This window comes from Lactuca serriola, chromosome 4 (assembly GCF_051521515.1).
Source record: "Lactuca serriola cultivar US96UC23 chromosome 4, Lser_US96UC23_V15, whole genome shotgun sequence".
Classification (NCBI taxonomy): Eukaryota; Viridiplantae; Streptophyta; class Magnoliopsida; order Asterales; family Asteraceae; genus Lactuca; species Lactuca serriola.
Window position 1 is genome coordinate 220,079,752 of NC_136411.1, and position 16,596 is coordinate 220,096,347.

General features: G+C 33.0%; 1 long non-coding RNA gene across 1 annotated transcript; it reads right to left on the minus strand.

Moving 5' to 3' along the window:
• Nucleotides 1–12,153: 12,153 nt before the first annotated feature.
• On the minus strand, nt 12,154–13,398 carry LOC145100547 (uncharacterized). Its single transcript, XR_013705116.1, has 3 exons — nt 13,182–13,398; nt 13,049–13,087; nt 12,154–12,427 (listed from the first exon to the last, which is right to left on the minus strand). It is a non-coding gene; the product is annotated as an uncharacterized LOC145100547 (long non-coding RNA).
• Nucleotides 13,399–16,596: the final 3,198 nt, after the last annotated feature.

The following is a 16,596-nucleotide window of genomic DNA, read 5'->3' on the forward strand; positions in this document are numbered from 1 at the left end:
AATATTTTCGATAGAATAGCTTCTTCTTGGCTTGTACTTTATCATCAACATGCTTCTTTTGTGATTTAACCACAATCTTCTTAGGAATTTCCTTCAAAGGAATTTCGGCAGTTTCCTTCTTTGACTTCTTAGATTTCTTAGAAGACCCTTCATCACCTTCTTGGAAAAGAACTCTAGTTTCCACTAAAGGGTTAATCTTCTGTAAATATGCCACCAAAATTGGATTCAGCGAATCTATCTTTTTAAGCATAGCATCCAAAATTCTTGCAATGTTGGGAAAGACCTTTACATAATCTTCAACTGTCTTCGGAAAATGATACGTCAAAAATTCTGCTTTTGGTTCATGAACTGGAACTTGGATGCCTTCCTTCTCATAAACATAACGTAGAACCAAACTCCAATACCGAGCACACAATATTCCTTGAACTACATTCTTGTTTTTGACACTTTTAAGAAACTCCTTCCACCTTTGCAAAGCATAATCCACATTAAGATCATAGTATATACCTGCCAGCAAAGCATATACTTCCATATGACCCTTGTCAAACCCTACACTTCAACCATTTAAGCATCGAAGGTAAATGCCAAAGAGAAAGTTCTAGATACATGGCAGGCTTGATTTCTTGAAGTCACTGATCTTGGTAAGAGGTGGTTGATGACCCATCTCGTTGATCATATGGATGACTTGAGCATTCGTAACCTTGTAGAACGGCAGTGAATTATGGATTTCAAGAATTTGAGTGAACAACTTCTTGGTGAGACGAATCTTCTTGTCATTTACCAAATTAAAGGTAACGAAATCCATAGTCTTGCTATAACTTGCAGTGGAATCCGCCATTGACAGCCATGGCATGAGAACATCGAAAGAGTTAGACATCGCAGTCGACAAGCCTGAGTGTTGAAGAGCAACAATTAACATCTTGAGTTCATCAGGATATCCGGAAACATCATATTCAACTTGGTAATTAGTGCTTTGAAGCTTCAAGATCGGCTGAGATGAAACATCTTCAGTGGTAGTAGTTTGAGCAGCAACCATTTATTAGGGTTTTGAAAACTTTGAATAACAGAGAGAAATTAGGGCTTAAATCGTCTGAAAGAATTTTGATCGCGTAAAATGTTAAGGATAAAACAATTTCCTTTTTATATGTATCCTCTGTGAGCACCAAACGATTTAATCAAAGCACTAGCCACGTCTCTCCTTGAAAATTGCACCACTAGTTGTTATTCATGCTACGTCAGATAAAGCATCCTTGAAACACGCACCATGTTTCCAAACGGTCACATCAGACTATTCGTGAGTACCAAGTAGATAAGAACAAAAACCTTCGGCATAGAGGTTGGGCTCTTTCTCTTTTGGATTTAGAAACGAAGTCATTTGCCAGAATTTCGAAATCTTCAGCCTGAGTTGGTATTACTCAGAATCTCAAGGATTTCGTGAGTGCAGTGTGCCAATGAAAGAATATAAGAAGCAATGATAAAAAAAAAAAATGGATCTGTGATGTCGAATTTTTTTTTTGACATAAAAGCAGTTAAATCCCAGGCAAAGATTACTTCGTTAATTAACAAGAGAGATATTCAACTGCTTGTGTGGTATCCCATGAATTACAATCAATTACTTGTAAAGAAGTATCGTAGGGTTCCTTTTATAAGGTTTTATGGGTGGTTAGAAATTTCTTTACATTTTAGCACTCAACATAAGTGTGATTAATTGTAACTGTAATTACTTGTTTGACCAGTGTAGTAATTGGAAACTATGCTTTGGAAAACTTTTGATGTGACACAGAAAATGAATGATACTCATACAGAAATCATATTCAGAAAAACAAAATTTTATCTGGATCCTGTTGGGAAACAAATGTCGTGGGTTTTGAACATTTGATCAAGATCACTCATCATGAAAGACTATTAGTTTGGGTATCAAAAAATTGGTACTAAAACAAGTGTTTCATGAAATTCTGGAACAAAGTTCCCCGTTAACTCCTTAAAAAGTTTCCAAAATTTTAGGTTTCACGTTCATCACGACCTAATGAACCCAAATCATAAACACAAATTTTTGATATGTCTAAATATCGATTGGTTTCGATCAAAGATATCTTGGACATACGTCTTTGTGTGTGAATGTGTTTAGAAATTTAAGATAAAAAAGATTGGTTTTCGAAGCGATTGTACTTTTGCTATGTATGGACCAAGCAGTAAACTCGTAACTCCTTTGAGAATAGTAAGGAAGCTCAGGGACTAATGTGAATATAACCTGATTGAGAAGAAATTTTCATAAGGAAAAATTTCATTAAGGATTTTGAAAATACACATTGAGTCAATGGAGGCTTGGGTCGACATGCAACAACATGCTTCTAGGGACAGCCTAACTAGTTCAAAGTTTTTCGAAAGAATACCTAGCCCTAGAACTGTAAGCATGATTCCTGAAAATCTTCATTAAAATCTGTAAAAAAGAATTAGAAACAAACTACAAACAAGAAAAATCCTTTGTGATTTTTCATTTTTCGAAACGAAATAACTAACAAAAAAAATCTTTTGGTATTTTTTGAATTTTTCGAAAATAAGAACAAATAACAAAAATATTTTTGCGGTTTTTGATTTTTTTGAAAATGAAATAACAAATAACGAAAATATTTTTGTGGTTTTTGATTTTTCGAAAATGAAAACAACTAACGAAAATATTTTAGTAGTTTTTGATTTGTCAACAGAAGAAAGAAAAAAAATAACGAAATTTTAAATGTACCAAACTCGTGAAAGTTTTTCATTCTAGATGTCGAAATCGAAGCGTGTCGAAGCGGTGAATATGAACAGTAACCACTGAATGATTAACCATGATCAATGAATCGACACTTTTCCTCAACACCATCTTTTCATTCATTTGAAATTAGTCCAGGAACATAACTTGCTTCTATCATTCCCAACCCTGTTAAAATTCGAACAAATGACTTTTCATCCAAGGGTTTTGTAAAGATATCAGTTAGCTGATCAGATTTCTTTACAAAATAAATTTCGAGATTTCCATCTTCCACATGATCTTTTATGAAATGATCACGAAGAGCAATGTGTTTTGTTTTCGAATGTTGTAATGGATTGTGACATATGTGTATCGCAATTTGTGAATCACAGTATAAACGAATCTTTTCATATTAATTGCATAATCATGCAATTGACTTTGGATCCATATTATTTGAGAAGTGCATGTAGCAGCCGCAACATACTCTACTTCAGCAGATGAAAAGAAGCACAAGTATGTTTTTTCGACTGCAAACTCACAAGCTTCCCATCTAATAATTGACTTCCGCCACTTGTACTTTTTCGATCAAGATTGCAACCTCCCAAATCTAAATATGAGAATGCTTGAATGAAAAAGCCTGATTTCGAAGGATACCACAATCCTAACGAAATTGTTCCTTTGAGATAACAAAAGATATTTTTCACAACAATTAAGTGATGTTCTCTTGGATTTGCCTGATACCTAGCACAATTACAAATAGAAACATGATATCTGGTCGAATTGCAGTAAGATAAAGTAACGAACCTATCATGCTCCTGTTTAAAGTAAGATCAACAGTAGGTTTATCTAACGAAGGTGTTAGTCTTTTTCCAACTGCCATTGGTATTCTTAACTTTGTGCTATTCTTCAATCTAAACTTTTCAAGCAAATTCTTAATGTATTTTTCTTGATTGATAAAGATGCCTTCTCTACTTTGACGAATATTTAACCCCATAAAATTGTTAATCTTCCCCATCATACTCATCTCTAACTGACTTTTCCTTAAACTTTCAAATTTACTAGACAAAGTAGGGTCAGTAGAGCCAAAAATAATATCATCAACATAAATTTGAGCAAGCATTAAATGATCCACAACTTTCTTTCGAAATAACGTGGGGTCAACTGATCCTTGTTTAAATTTTGATTGTTTTAAGAAATTGGTAAAAGTTGCATACCATGCTGTTGGTGCTTGTTTTAACCCATAAACAAATTTATCTAACATAAAACAATGATCAGGATATTCTTCATTTAGAAAACCTAGAGGTAGTTCAATGTAAATTGTTTCTTCAAGTTCACCATTGAGAAAAACACATTTGACATCCATTTGATATATATCAAAATCCTTTTGAGCTACAAAGGCTAAAAATATTCGAATAGCCTCAAGTCTTGCGGCATGGGCAAAGGTTTCTTCATAATCGATACCTTCTTGTTGAGAATAACCTTTTACTACAAGCCTAGCTTTATTTCTAACAATAATGCCATCTTTGTCGTTTTTATTTTTAAATATCCATTTTAAACCAACAATCGAAACATCTTCTAGTTTAGGAATTAATCTCCAAACCTTGTTTCTTTCGAATTCAGCTAGTTCATATTGCAAAACAACAACCCAGTCTGAGTGTTCCATTGCAACCTTAACTATTTTAGGCTCGATTTTTGACATAAACACATTAAACATGCAAAACTCTTGATGGGCATTAAGTACCTCATTCTTTGCACGAATTTGAGCTCTGGTCAATACTCCATCTTGTGGATTTCCAATGACTTGTTATTTTGGATGATTTCTTGTTCATTTTTCTAGTGATGGATATGCTGGATCAAAATCCAATGGTGCATCTTCATACATTTCATCATTTTCGGAACCTGCAATAGAAACATTATCTATTGAGTCAAGAAAAAATTCATCTTGATTCACATTCGACATATTTGTATCAATTTTCTCTCTCCCCCCCCCCCCCCGACATTATTATCATCTTGATGCTCCCCCTCAACATCACCATCCATTCTCCTATTCTCCCCCTAGAAATAATGCTCCCCCTCAACTTGAGAAGTTGAATGTAAGTGCTCCCCTCCACTTGATCATTTAGCATACTTTCGCTAGTTCTAGCAGAATTCGTTGCTGAGTGTAAATCCGACTTTTCTTGTATTAACGTCGAATCTTCAGAATGCTTTGATGCTTCAGATATTTGATTGGCTGAGACATTAACTTCAGCATCAGCAGCCCTCTCAGGAACATCAAAATTTAAATCATATTCAAAATCTATCGAAGTATCATTTGTAGAGGCATCATTTGATTTAGTAATAATTGGTTGTTGTTCAAAGCACTTTTCAATTCTTTTAACATAATAATCACTAAACACGAGATTAAATCATATTCAACCGAATTATGTGAGTATCCCAAGAATATGCCTTCATCAGCTTTAGACTGAAATTTCGAAAGATTATCCTTGAGATTCATAATAAAACACCTACAACCAAAAACATGAAAGAATTTGAAATTACGTTTTCGTTTATTGATAATTTCATAAGGAGTAATATTAAAATGGCAATGAATGAACGATCGATTTTTAGTAAAACATGATGTAGAAACTGCTTCAGCCCAACGATATGGAGAAAGATTCGCATATGTGAGCATCGTTCTTGCTGCTTCACAAAGAGAATGATTTCGTCTTTCAACTACACCATTTTGTTGTGGTATATATGGTGAAGAGAAATTATGCGAAATTCCTTTTTCTGTTAAAAACAAATCAAGAATATTTTTCTTAAATTCAGAACCATGATCACTCTTTATTTTTCGAACTTTCTTCCTTAAACTTGTTTTTATTTACTTGATGAAATCAATCATTGTTTGATCTACTTCAGATTTTAACCTGATAAAATAAATCCACATGAATCGTGAAAAACCATCAATAATGACTAAAATGTACCGTTTCTTGTTGTGTGTTTCAACAGTTGATGGTCCACATAAGTCAATATGAAGAAGTTCCAACGGTTCAACAATGTTCAAATCTATGACAATTAGATGTCCTTGACGATGTTGTTTTCCTTGTTCGCAAGTTGCACATAAAGTATCACTGTCAAACTTTAAAACAGGTAAACCCCAGACAAGATCATTTACCACTAATTTGTTTAGATTTTGAAAATTCAGATGAGAAAGCCTTCGATGCCATAACCAGCTAAAATTTGTTGGATCTTTAGAAAGTAAGCACACAGAAGGTTTCCCAGCAATTGGTTTGCTATCGAGAGTGAACATATTACCATATCTATTACATTTTAACAAAACCTCTTTTCTTTCGACATTTGAAATAATGCTTCCTTCTTCAGTGAACACCACTTGATTGTTAGTGCCCACAACAAGTTGCAAAACACTTATCCGGTTATGTTGAAGACCTTCTAAATAAGTAACTCGGTTGACTGTAAACTTCCCAATCGTGGCTTTACCATAACCTTTCACTTGACATTTGTGATTGTTTCCAAACTTCATGATTCCTGCATTATTTAAACTCTTGAAGTCTCATAAATTTTCCTTCTTTCTAGTCATGTGAGATGACCAACCACTATCTATATACCATTTTTTGTCATATTGCTCGTCACACAAAACCTGCAATTAATGGAAGAATTTAGGTACCTAAGGTTGTTTGGGTACTTGGTGATTAGTTTGAAAAACAGTATGTAAACTTGAACTTAAGACCCAATTTCGAACTTTTGAATTGAAACTATCAATTAAGTCCACATCATGAGTTAAAGGCATAGAAACATAAACTTTCGAAGATTTAGGATTGTCACTGACATTTTCCTTTTTCTTCGTAGTTTGATTCTCAAAATTCTTCACTTTCAAAATCGGTCGCCAAGTTTGAATAGACGGATTAGATTCTTTCTAAGAAGAACTTCCACTTGAAGATTCATCCAAATATTTCTCATAAGCATCTTTGATTTGTTGTTGAGAATATTTTCTAGATTGGTAGATTTTGCCTTTGTTGTCAAGCTAATGATCTAAGCTGTTAATATCGGATTGACCCTTTATGTATGAAGCTTTCAAAGGTTGTTTCACAGATGGATTCGGAAAAATTGTTTTTTGTGGAGTGAATTTTACATTTGATTTTGACAAAACATTTTCAAACATTCTATTTGTAATATTTGAGTGAAAAACATGTTTTCGAAGAAAATCGATTTTGAAAATTTGGTGATTGTTGTGTAAAAGAAATTTGTTTTTGTGAAAACCTTTGTTGATTTTGGGTTCTAAAATGCTTTGAAGATTGAGATGTAGGAAACTTCTTTGTGTGATGATATTGATTAAGATTCCATGATAAGGACTTGGTTGTTCGAGATTTAACTTTCGTAGATTTTTCTGGTGGTAATGATTGACCCAAAGACTTTTGCGTTTGAGTGGGATTTTTCTTAGTATCTAAATTTGTTGAAGACATTGTCTTAACAGATTTAGACACTTTATTTTCAGGCTTTTTCTTTATTAAATCATTTAGTTTCTTACGATTATCCACAACTTGCCAAAAAAATTTCTTTCTCCTTTGTCTTTTTGAAATTCCATTTTCTTTTGAAAAAGTTTCAATTAGTTCCTTAAAATCTTGCGAGTTGATTTTAACCATTTGATTTGTTTCAACAACATTTTCTTTTGAAACTTCATTTGAAATTTGTTTTTTTACAACCCATTTTCGTTGTGGGGTTTTTCATTGAAAAATGTAGGAATTCTTTGTGAGATTATTTTCGACAGTGTATTGATTTGACAAGAATCCTTCATCCGATGTATTGTTCTTATCTTCCTCGACCATCTTGTTAATTCAGGTTTGATGTTATCAATATTCCAAGTAGTGTCAAACACTTGATTTGGAAAAATGATATCATTAGAGCACTTGAAATTTGGATACACAACCATATTTGTTTCAAGAAAAAGAGCACCTTTTTCAGTCATCACTTTGTCGAAATTTTTAGTATCTCCATACACTTGATCAACAACAATTCGAGGAATACTTGTTTCCTTCGAAACATTCTTTTCTGACTTTGAGTTTTTCAAAATCTCATCTTCACCGTCATCATCACTACTGTCAGTTTGACTATCTCTGACACTCACATGATCGAAATCACAAACTTTCGAAGAAGAGGGTTTGTCAGTGTCAATCTTAACCATCGAATCTTTACATGTTTCTTTGACTTTAGACTTATATGTGACATTAGTGACAGACAACTGAGAATAATTGACGCTTTCCTCTTCCTCAATTTCACTGATTTCGCTAAAATTATCAAAATTATCATCGATATCAACGAAATTAGATTGAGAGTCAGATGTATAATTCTCAGTTCTTTTCAAAATCTTTATTTGTTCACTTTTGGTCAATGTGTCATTCACAATTTCAACAAGTTCATCAGCATCAAGATACTCATCTATTTTAACTATACCATATGCAAATCGATTATCAGGAACTCTGTTAAATTCTGCTATTGTTTTTTCACAGTCATAGGATATGATATCAACCTATTCTCTTTCGTAAGCTAGAAAATGTAATAACTTCCTATGTTGTTCTTTTCTTATATCAGATGAACGATGCAATGCAGTTAATTTCACATAAAGACGTTTAGCATAATTACAATATATATATTTCTTTGTGCTAACAACATCCTAACATCATTGTCCAAATTTTCTTTATCACAATTAAGATTTTTCAACTGAATTTCTAGATACTCAACCCTCCTTCTTTTTGATTCCAACAACTTTTGAGTCTCTAGCATTTATACATTATATTTCTTAGCCTCATTACTAGCAGGCACAACAAGAGTATCAAAATAAGCAACAATATCATCAAAAGTAGTTATCTCAGAATCATATGCTTGTAAAGGAATATTAAAAGATTGAAGAATAGAACGTACCTTGGTAGCCATCGGTGATTTATCTCCACTCTTGGTCATGAAACAACGACCAGTCACCACTTCTTCATCTTTCTCCACGAACTTTGCATACATTGCACCATGTGTAGGATTACGCATCTCCTCATCATCTGATCTAGATGACCATATTTGATAAGTTCCTTTGTCTTCACGTTCACCTCTAGCAACCAAAGGCATACCCTTTTCTTTTCCTCGAACTTCTTTTAGACGTTCGACATAGTATGCTTCGTCTTTCACCTTGTTCTTCTTTTCATCCTTCTTTCGAAGCATAGAATCATTAGCCATATGATTTGCACCGTGGCAATAATGACAATCGATTCCAGAGTCACCCTTGAGCTTCTTTTCAACTTTTGCAACATCAGCCTTCACATCATTCTTTTCGACCTTTTTCTTATCATCACCCACAACTTTGTTGACAAAACTTCCTTTACTGTCATTTGATTTCAACTTTGGATTAAAAGGTTTCTTGAAATACTTCTTTACTCTGTTGTTAGAATAAAAAGCAACAACCTCATCATCCGAATTCATCAAAAATCCTTCTTCATTAGAATCCTCTTTCTCAATTGTCTCCTTCTCAGCAATTTTCGAAACCAAAGCTAGTGAACCTCCCAGACTCATTTTTGTCTCCTCGTCTATTTCATTAGCTTCTCCTTCGTGAGTCTTTAACAAGTTGTATAGATCATTCAAGGTTGAATTATCGAAACCTTGCTGACTTTTCACCATCATGCTAATACTCCTCCATTCCTTACAAAGTCCCATAATGAATGTGAGATTGAATTCCATGGTTGACCTTGTAATTCCATAATGATTGCATCTGTAGATGAGTTCATTTAAAATATCATATTATACTTCAATGGATTCACCATCTTTTTGTTTGAAATCTTTCAACTCAACCAAGCATTGCTTCACAAAATTAATCTTCGTCTTCTCACTTCCTTGAAATTTCTCTTTTGAGATTATTCCAGATATCTTTAGCAGTTTTACAACCATGCAAATACTTGTAATCAACAGGTGGAAATGCACCTCGCAGTTCCCTCATGCATCTTTTCTCATTGTTCTTTAGCCTCGTGGATTGATCACTAATAGCTTGAGTTGAACCAGATGAACCAATGGTCTGAACATTCGAAGGAGGATGAACATTTCCAGAAATGCAATTCCACAGCTCCTCATCAAGTACATTTAGATAATCCTCCATTCGATCAACCCACTGATCATAGGAATCTTTGTTGAAGATCCTAGCAGATGAGAAAAAAAAAAGGTCACCGTATTCATGTTAAAGCTCGCCATTGAAAGTACGAATGTGATTTTCAGAAAAACTTGATGAATTACACAGATGAATGAATGAACTGATCCAGAATTCCAGATCAATCACTCGACTAAACAAATCAATTACATAATCAAATCATAACTGAAGATCAGAGATGATTTTCAGAATCAAGAAATGCGGAAACTTTTGAATCAAAATCGCGACTCAAAAACTTATGATTCAAAATGAAAATCAAATCAATAGCAGTAATTATTCTTGCTCTAATACCACTTGTAGAAGTGATTAATCGAGTGTATGAAAGAAATCATAGAAATCAAAGTATATGAACACCAAGAAGTAAATAAGATCTTATTTCAGCTCGATTATACTTTCAAAGTACACAGAGAGTATTAAACAGACAATTACACGCAAAAGTTCTATCTATCTAATAGTACAACTCCTATTTATAGGAGAACTGAAAGTACACAAAAAATACTAAGGACTTTGACATTCAGACTTTGTAACTAAAAACGCCTTAGTAAATAGATTACAAAACTAACAAAAAAATCTTAACAAACTTCAGCATATTACAACCAATTTGAATCAACACTAATGAAAAGTGTATGAGCTTATGAAGTCTAGATAAAGACTTTTCGAAGCACCACGTTTCAAAAAATCTGAACTTTAGTAAGAAAGTCAATAAGTATTGATTTCTAGAAGTCCGACTGATTTCAGGGTACATGTCAAAGCTAGTGGGAGCATAAGTGTTATGCTAGTAAGAATTAATTATTATGCTAGTGGGAGCACAATCATTACGTTAAGCATTGCGAGTTGGCAATGTTATTTATAGGAAAAAAGTTCTAAATTTACAAAGTTTCAAAATTTGGCAATTGTTTCGCTATAGTAAGATTTAAGGGAGTAGGTGTGTATAGTCGATTTCAAGTCTAAAAGTTTAGATTGAAATTTTAATCAAACTTAGTCATGGTCATATATGAATGTCATGTTGAAATGTTTCAACATAGGAAATTCGATATATGGGAATATTTTAGCAAAAGACTGGTCAAGTATCACGTCTTTATGTAAGACATTATGGTTCATATCCCGTATGCTTCGGATATAGGATCGATTGCATATGCTATAATATTCACTACTTCTTATTTTCCAAATACCTAGGGCATTAAGAGGGAAAAGGACTAGAACCAGATATGTCTAAGGTTGTTAAACAACCGTCAAAGGACAATCTAAAGTTCACCGAAGATTTGTTGCTTGTGAAAAGTTGGAGGTATAGTGATTGATAGATCATATTCATATAAATATGAATAGATAGGATTCTATTTAGAATGGATAGTCATATGGAAATTATAGAAATGTTTCCATAATGGGAGTTGGATATTAAGAATCTTTGTGTGAGTTAGATACTCTAATGCAACAATGATGTTCATGGAATGCTCTTTGAATGTGAGACTTCAATTCCAGGGAGTTTGCTCGTAACATTCTCAAATGGAATACTTTGTAATATCATTGGCCATGTTTCGGTGACTTTTGTGCCTAGACATTACAAAATGATCATTACATGTAAGTTTAGACTCGAACATATTCTACTAGTTGCAAGAATCTGGTATTCTTACACTTGTGATAAGGATTAGGAAGTTGTGAAATGAGCATCATTGAAAATGTGTTCAATTCATCTATTTCATAAGGAAAGGACCATAGTCCATAGATGAACATAGTATGCATGCTTGGAGCATGAGATAACTATTGTTTTAATTCAAGTATTAAATTCATTGTTTGAAACATTATACAATGAATAAGTTATAATCAATATAGTGATTAAATAATAATTGTTTTATTTATATTCAAAACACTACAAATAAAACGACGTTTAGTGGCACAGGAAAAGTGTCACTAAAAACCAAAAAAGTGTCACTAAAGGCCCTCTTGACAATCAGCGGCACAAAAAAAGTGTCACTAAAAGCGCTGCCACTAAAATCCTTTAGTGGCACTTTTTCATTATGTCGTTGCATCCCTATTGGGTTTTAGTGACTATTTTTTATGCTATTGTAGCATTTTTTGGGTTTTGTAGCATTTTTTTATTACTATATAATTTCTAAATTAAAAACAGTCTTTTTTTTTTTTATCAGCACTTTTTGTCCAAAAAACATTTGTATTTAAAAACTAGGTGATATTTTTTAATAAACTTAAATGAAAAATAAAATAATAAATAAACAAAGAAGATAACAAATGAAGAACACAAAGGCATTACTTAATATAAAACTTAAATATCTTACAACAATATTCTTATTATTTAACACAAGAATATCTTACGAGAGTCTTAATAAGTCTAAACAATGTGATGATAATCAAAACATAACTCTAAATTAATGGAGCTTGGAAGAACCTATTTCAGTCCGATAGATCTTTATTAGTGGCTTAATAAGTCTAAACTTGTTGCGACCTCATCTAATTCAATACCCCGAAGTTGTGATGCTAACGAATCCTGATCTCTTTGCTGTAGTCTGTCCAAAAATAACAAAATCAAACATATTTTTATACATTTTATTGACTACAATTTACATACGACATTAATTTAAGTTAAGGAATATAAAAAAAATTAAATAAACTTAAAATAATGAAAACTAAACTAGACATACTACCTTCCTCATCTTTTTTTCCATGTTTTTAATATCTTAACAAAAAAAAAAAAAAAAAAAAAAAAAAAAAAAAAAAAAAAACTTTGGTTAGCCTTGATTATACATACTCCTTTTTTTAGTATATATCTAGAAATTGACAGTGAATATTAAATGTAAACATAAAAACATGTACATGTTAATGTTACTCTTGTAATTGAAGCTCCATCATGTGAGCCACAAAGACCTAACAACAGAGAGCATACTACAAATGAAGCTCACCTAATTATGAAGGATGATTCACTGGTCATTTCGAAGCCACAAAGAAAATAATTTTATTATTACAACTAACACTAATGAGACAAATAAAGCAACAACCCATAAGGGTGAGTGTTTTAATTATATACCTCGGACTAATTATATACCTCAGGCTAAAACTAAACAACACAAATAAAGCAACAACCCTTAAGATAGTTTGACCATATTAAGAGAAAAATAATGCTAACTCACATTGTCATTGCCATAGGAAATCATAACACCAAAGGAAACCTATAGTAAAATAGAAAATCATGTTATTAAAATTATTTTTACATGATAAAGAAAAGAGAAAAATACATAAGGGAAAAGTTAAATATCACTTAACCTGCTAAGGCCCAGTATACAGTTTCATTTGGATCAACTGTTTGATCAATATCCATTGGGGTTGCTTAAAGCTTTTTGAAGCCACCTCAGGATGACATGAGCTCAAATTCTCTATCCATGTAATCCCACTCCATGTCCCTATAATCAACCTTCTTAGATTGAGGTACAATATACAATTATTTCCTTTTCTTACTTTTTAGCCACCCTCGATTATATATATATATATATATATATATATATATATATATATATATATATATATATATATATATATATATATATATATATATATATATATATATATAAAGCACATAAATCATAATCATAACTTTATCTAATAACAAGAAAAGGATTACAGCAAAGAATCATAATAAAAAATAACCAAAAAAACATACAAAATTAAAGATTAAGATGGAAGCTAAGAATAAAAAAATGGGATTGTGTGATGGTTTTCTTAAATATGAAGACTTGAGGCACTGTTAATGGTTTTATCAATATCATTTCACAGAAATATAAAAATCACTTCAAAATTTTATTGTTATACACACATTCTGATAACCAAATTTACATTGAAAGATAGCAAACAAGAACACACAATTCAATGGAGGAGGATGAAAAAGGTGATTAATAAACAACATGATAGTGAAGCCGTGAACCACACAAAATGAGAGCTACCAAGAGAACGAGATAAGAACATTATAAACCTTAAATAATCAAATAAACCAAAATCTATACTATTAAATAAAACTCGTTTTCTGCCACATGTCATGTCCTCATTGATTTGGACACATGGCATTTTAATAGATTTTTAGAATTTATTTATTTCCACATGTAATTTTCTGATTTGTTCACATATCATAACTTATTTTGATTATAATATTGACAGAAATAAATGCTTCCTTGAAAAACAATTGATATATTTATAATTAAATAAATGTCATAATTAATGAGAGCTCTAAAATTGATATTGATATTAAATTTAATGTTTAAATATTGATATTAAATTTGTATTTTTAATAAACCCGTGTAGTACACGGGTCTTACACCTAGTTTAAATAATAAAAGCCAGAAATTGAAGATATCTTAAAAATAATACCTAATCGAAGATTGGAACTTGAAGTCATATAATCGTTAGGGTTTGGACTATTGATGGAAATGGGCGTACGACATACAATTTCATTTTGAAGATGATTTGTTATCTGAACACAACGAATTTGAGTTGTTGGATGCTTCCAACCTTACCAGAATCGTCTATGGAGGCGATGTCACTGGGAGGCGGAGAGGCGGCCAACGTGAGAGAAGCCATATGTATTTGGGATAGCCATCATGAACGGCATTGATGGTAGAAACCCTGCTTATTTTTAGAGGATGTTATAGGGATTTGGGGGGTTTGTGAGGGTTTGCAACGGAGGAACAAAGAAATCTAAATGCATTTGGTGATGTTGACACTTTTAATTTTTGGGAAGTAGGAGCCGGAACACAAAAGTTTGAATTTTCACGAGGATTAAATGGCGCAAAAAAAATTTGACTCTAAAATTACAATATATTGGCACAAATACATATATGCCACTAAAATTTTGTGCCACTAAATGTATTTTTATTTGTAGTGAAAGCTTTGAGACCATATTTTATTCGATTATTCTTGTGTTTCACTTTGCATGTTTTACTTCCCAAATAATAACGTTATTCAAAATCCACAGTCAATCATACTTAATTTGGAAGTAAGTAATGAGGTAAGATTGTCATGCATCCGACTGTAGATTGTCTAAGTGTTTAGACATAACACAAATTTGTTGCAGTGTTCATGAGTACTTCTGAAATAAGATTTGAGTATTGGATTAAACCCACGCTCATCTGAATCACTTCATGGATTTTATCACGAGTGATTTTGAGACGATAATATTTGTAGTTTACAAGTTGGTTGCACATTGATGATACGTAAACGCACCAGTAACTTGGTGTTATAAAACGTGTTGTTGTGTGTGACTTAATGAGCAAATTGAGCAAGTATACGAGTCGATGTTTATCCGTTACTTTCACCCTAAGAGGGATAAAAGCGATATATGTGGGCCCCTCGATGATTTAGTGATGACACTCTAAGTATTTGGCCAAGACTGGACTGAGATGATGTTTTCAATTGTAGTCAGTCATCATAAATCGGAAATCGGGAGACAAGCTTTGGACAAAGAGAATGATTATAATCCATGTCTCATGTCCATATGATATCTTGTAGAATGGAGGAATATTTGATCCCTTATCTAAAGGACGCGTTACTACTAAGATCACAGTTCTATAGTTGTAACACTCGTGTTTCTAGCCTAGTCATTTATATTGAGGTGATAGTCTAGGTTAACCTTTGTAACTCATTTTGAAGAAATGAAAATGAATTATTTGAATATTATGTGAATTATGTGTTGTATGCTTAATTACTAGGGCTTAATTAATTAAGAATAAAAATAAGCGTCAAAATTAAAGTGGGAGATAAGCCCGATATCTTTACATAAAGTTGTAGTGGTAGAAACAAGGATTTCGGGGATATAAAGACTACCAAAATCCGAGTTATATCGAAGAAGTTATGACTTGTCGAAGTTTCGCGACAAAACCGGCACGGTGCTGAATGTCGTAAAAAGTGAGTTTTTGATAAATTACTTTTTAGCCTTAGTGATCTAAACGAAATTCGTATTATTCGTTAAACCGAGAAGTTCGATCAGAAGAACGCCCAAATCTGACTTCGTATGAGGAAGTTATGATTTTTCGAAGTTTCAGCTTAGTAGTAGACAACTAAAAACTCGAATTTTAGATCGATTGATTTTTAGCCGACACAACCTAAACGAGAATTGAAGGTCTCGTCATTAGTAGCACAACGGTAAAAAGTCTGACGAAAACGGACGTCGGATGAAGAAGTTATGAATTTTTAACGGATTTCCTGTCCCGGTCTGTTAAAAATAATAATAAAAAAATTAAATCCAAAATTAGCCGAAGAAGTCTAAACGGAAGTTGTAGAGCGTAATTTTAGCTACCTGTGCATATAAAGAACGTCAAAAACGGAGCTCGTATGCGAAAGTTATGGATTTTAGAAGTTTTGGCGCGAAAATCGAGAAAATTCGCATAGTCACGTTTTGTCGCGTCACCCTCGCCTCGCATGAGCCACGTGTCCTGCTGAGTCACCCGAGCTGCTGAGCCATGCGCAGCCCACGTGCGAGTCCTTCCCTGCGAGCCTTCGGATCTTCGCCACCTGGAGACTTCTCAGCCGTCCGATTAGAAGCTTCCCCCTATAAATAGAAGGGTGCGAACCCTCCCGGCTAGAATTTAGAAATTGGCAATTTTGCCCCCTTTTTCACTATTTTGGCTATTTTCACATCATCCAAAGCCTTGGTACTTATTCCAAAGCCCGGAATACTCCGCGAAGTGCCCGA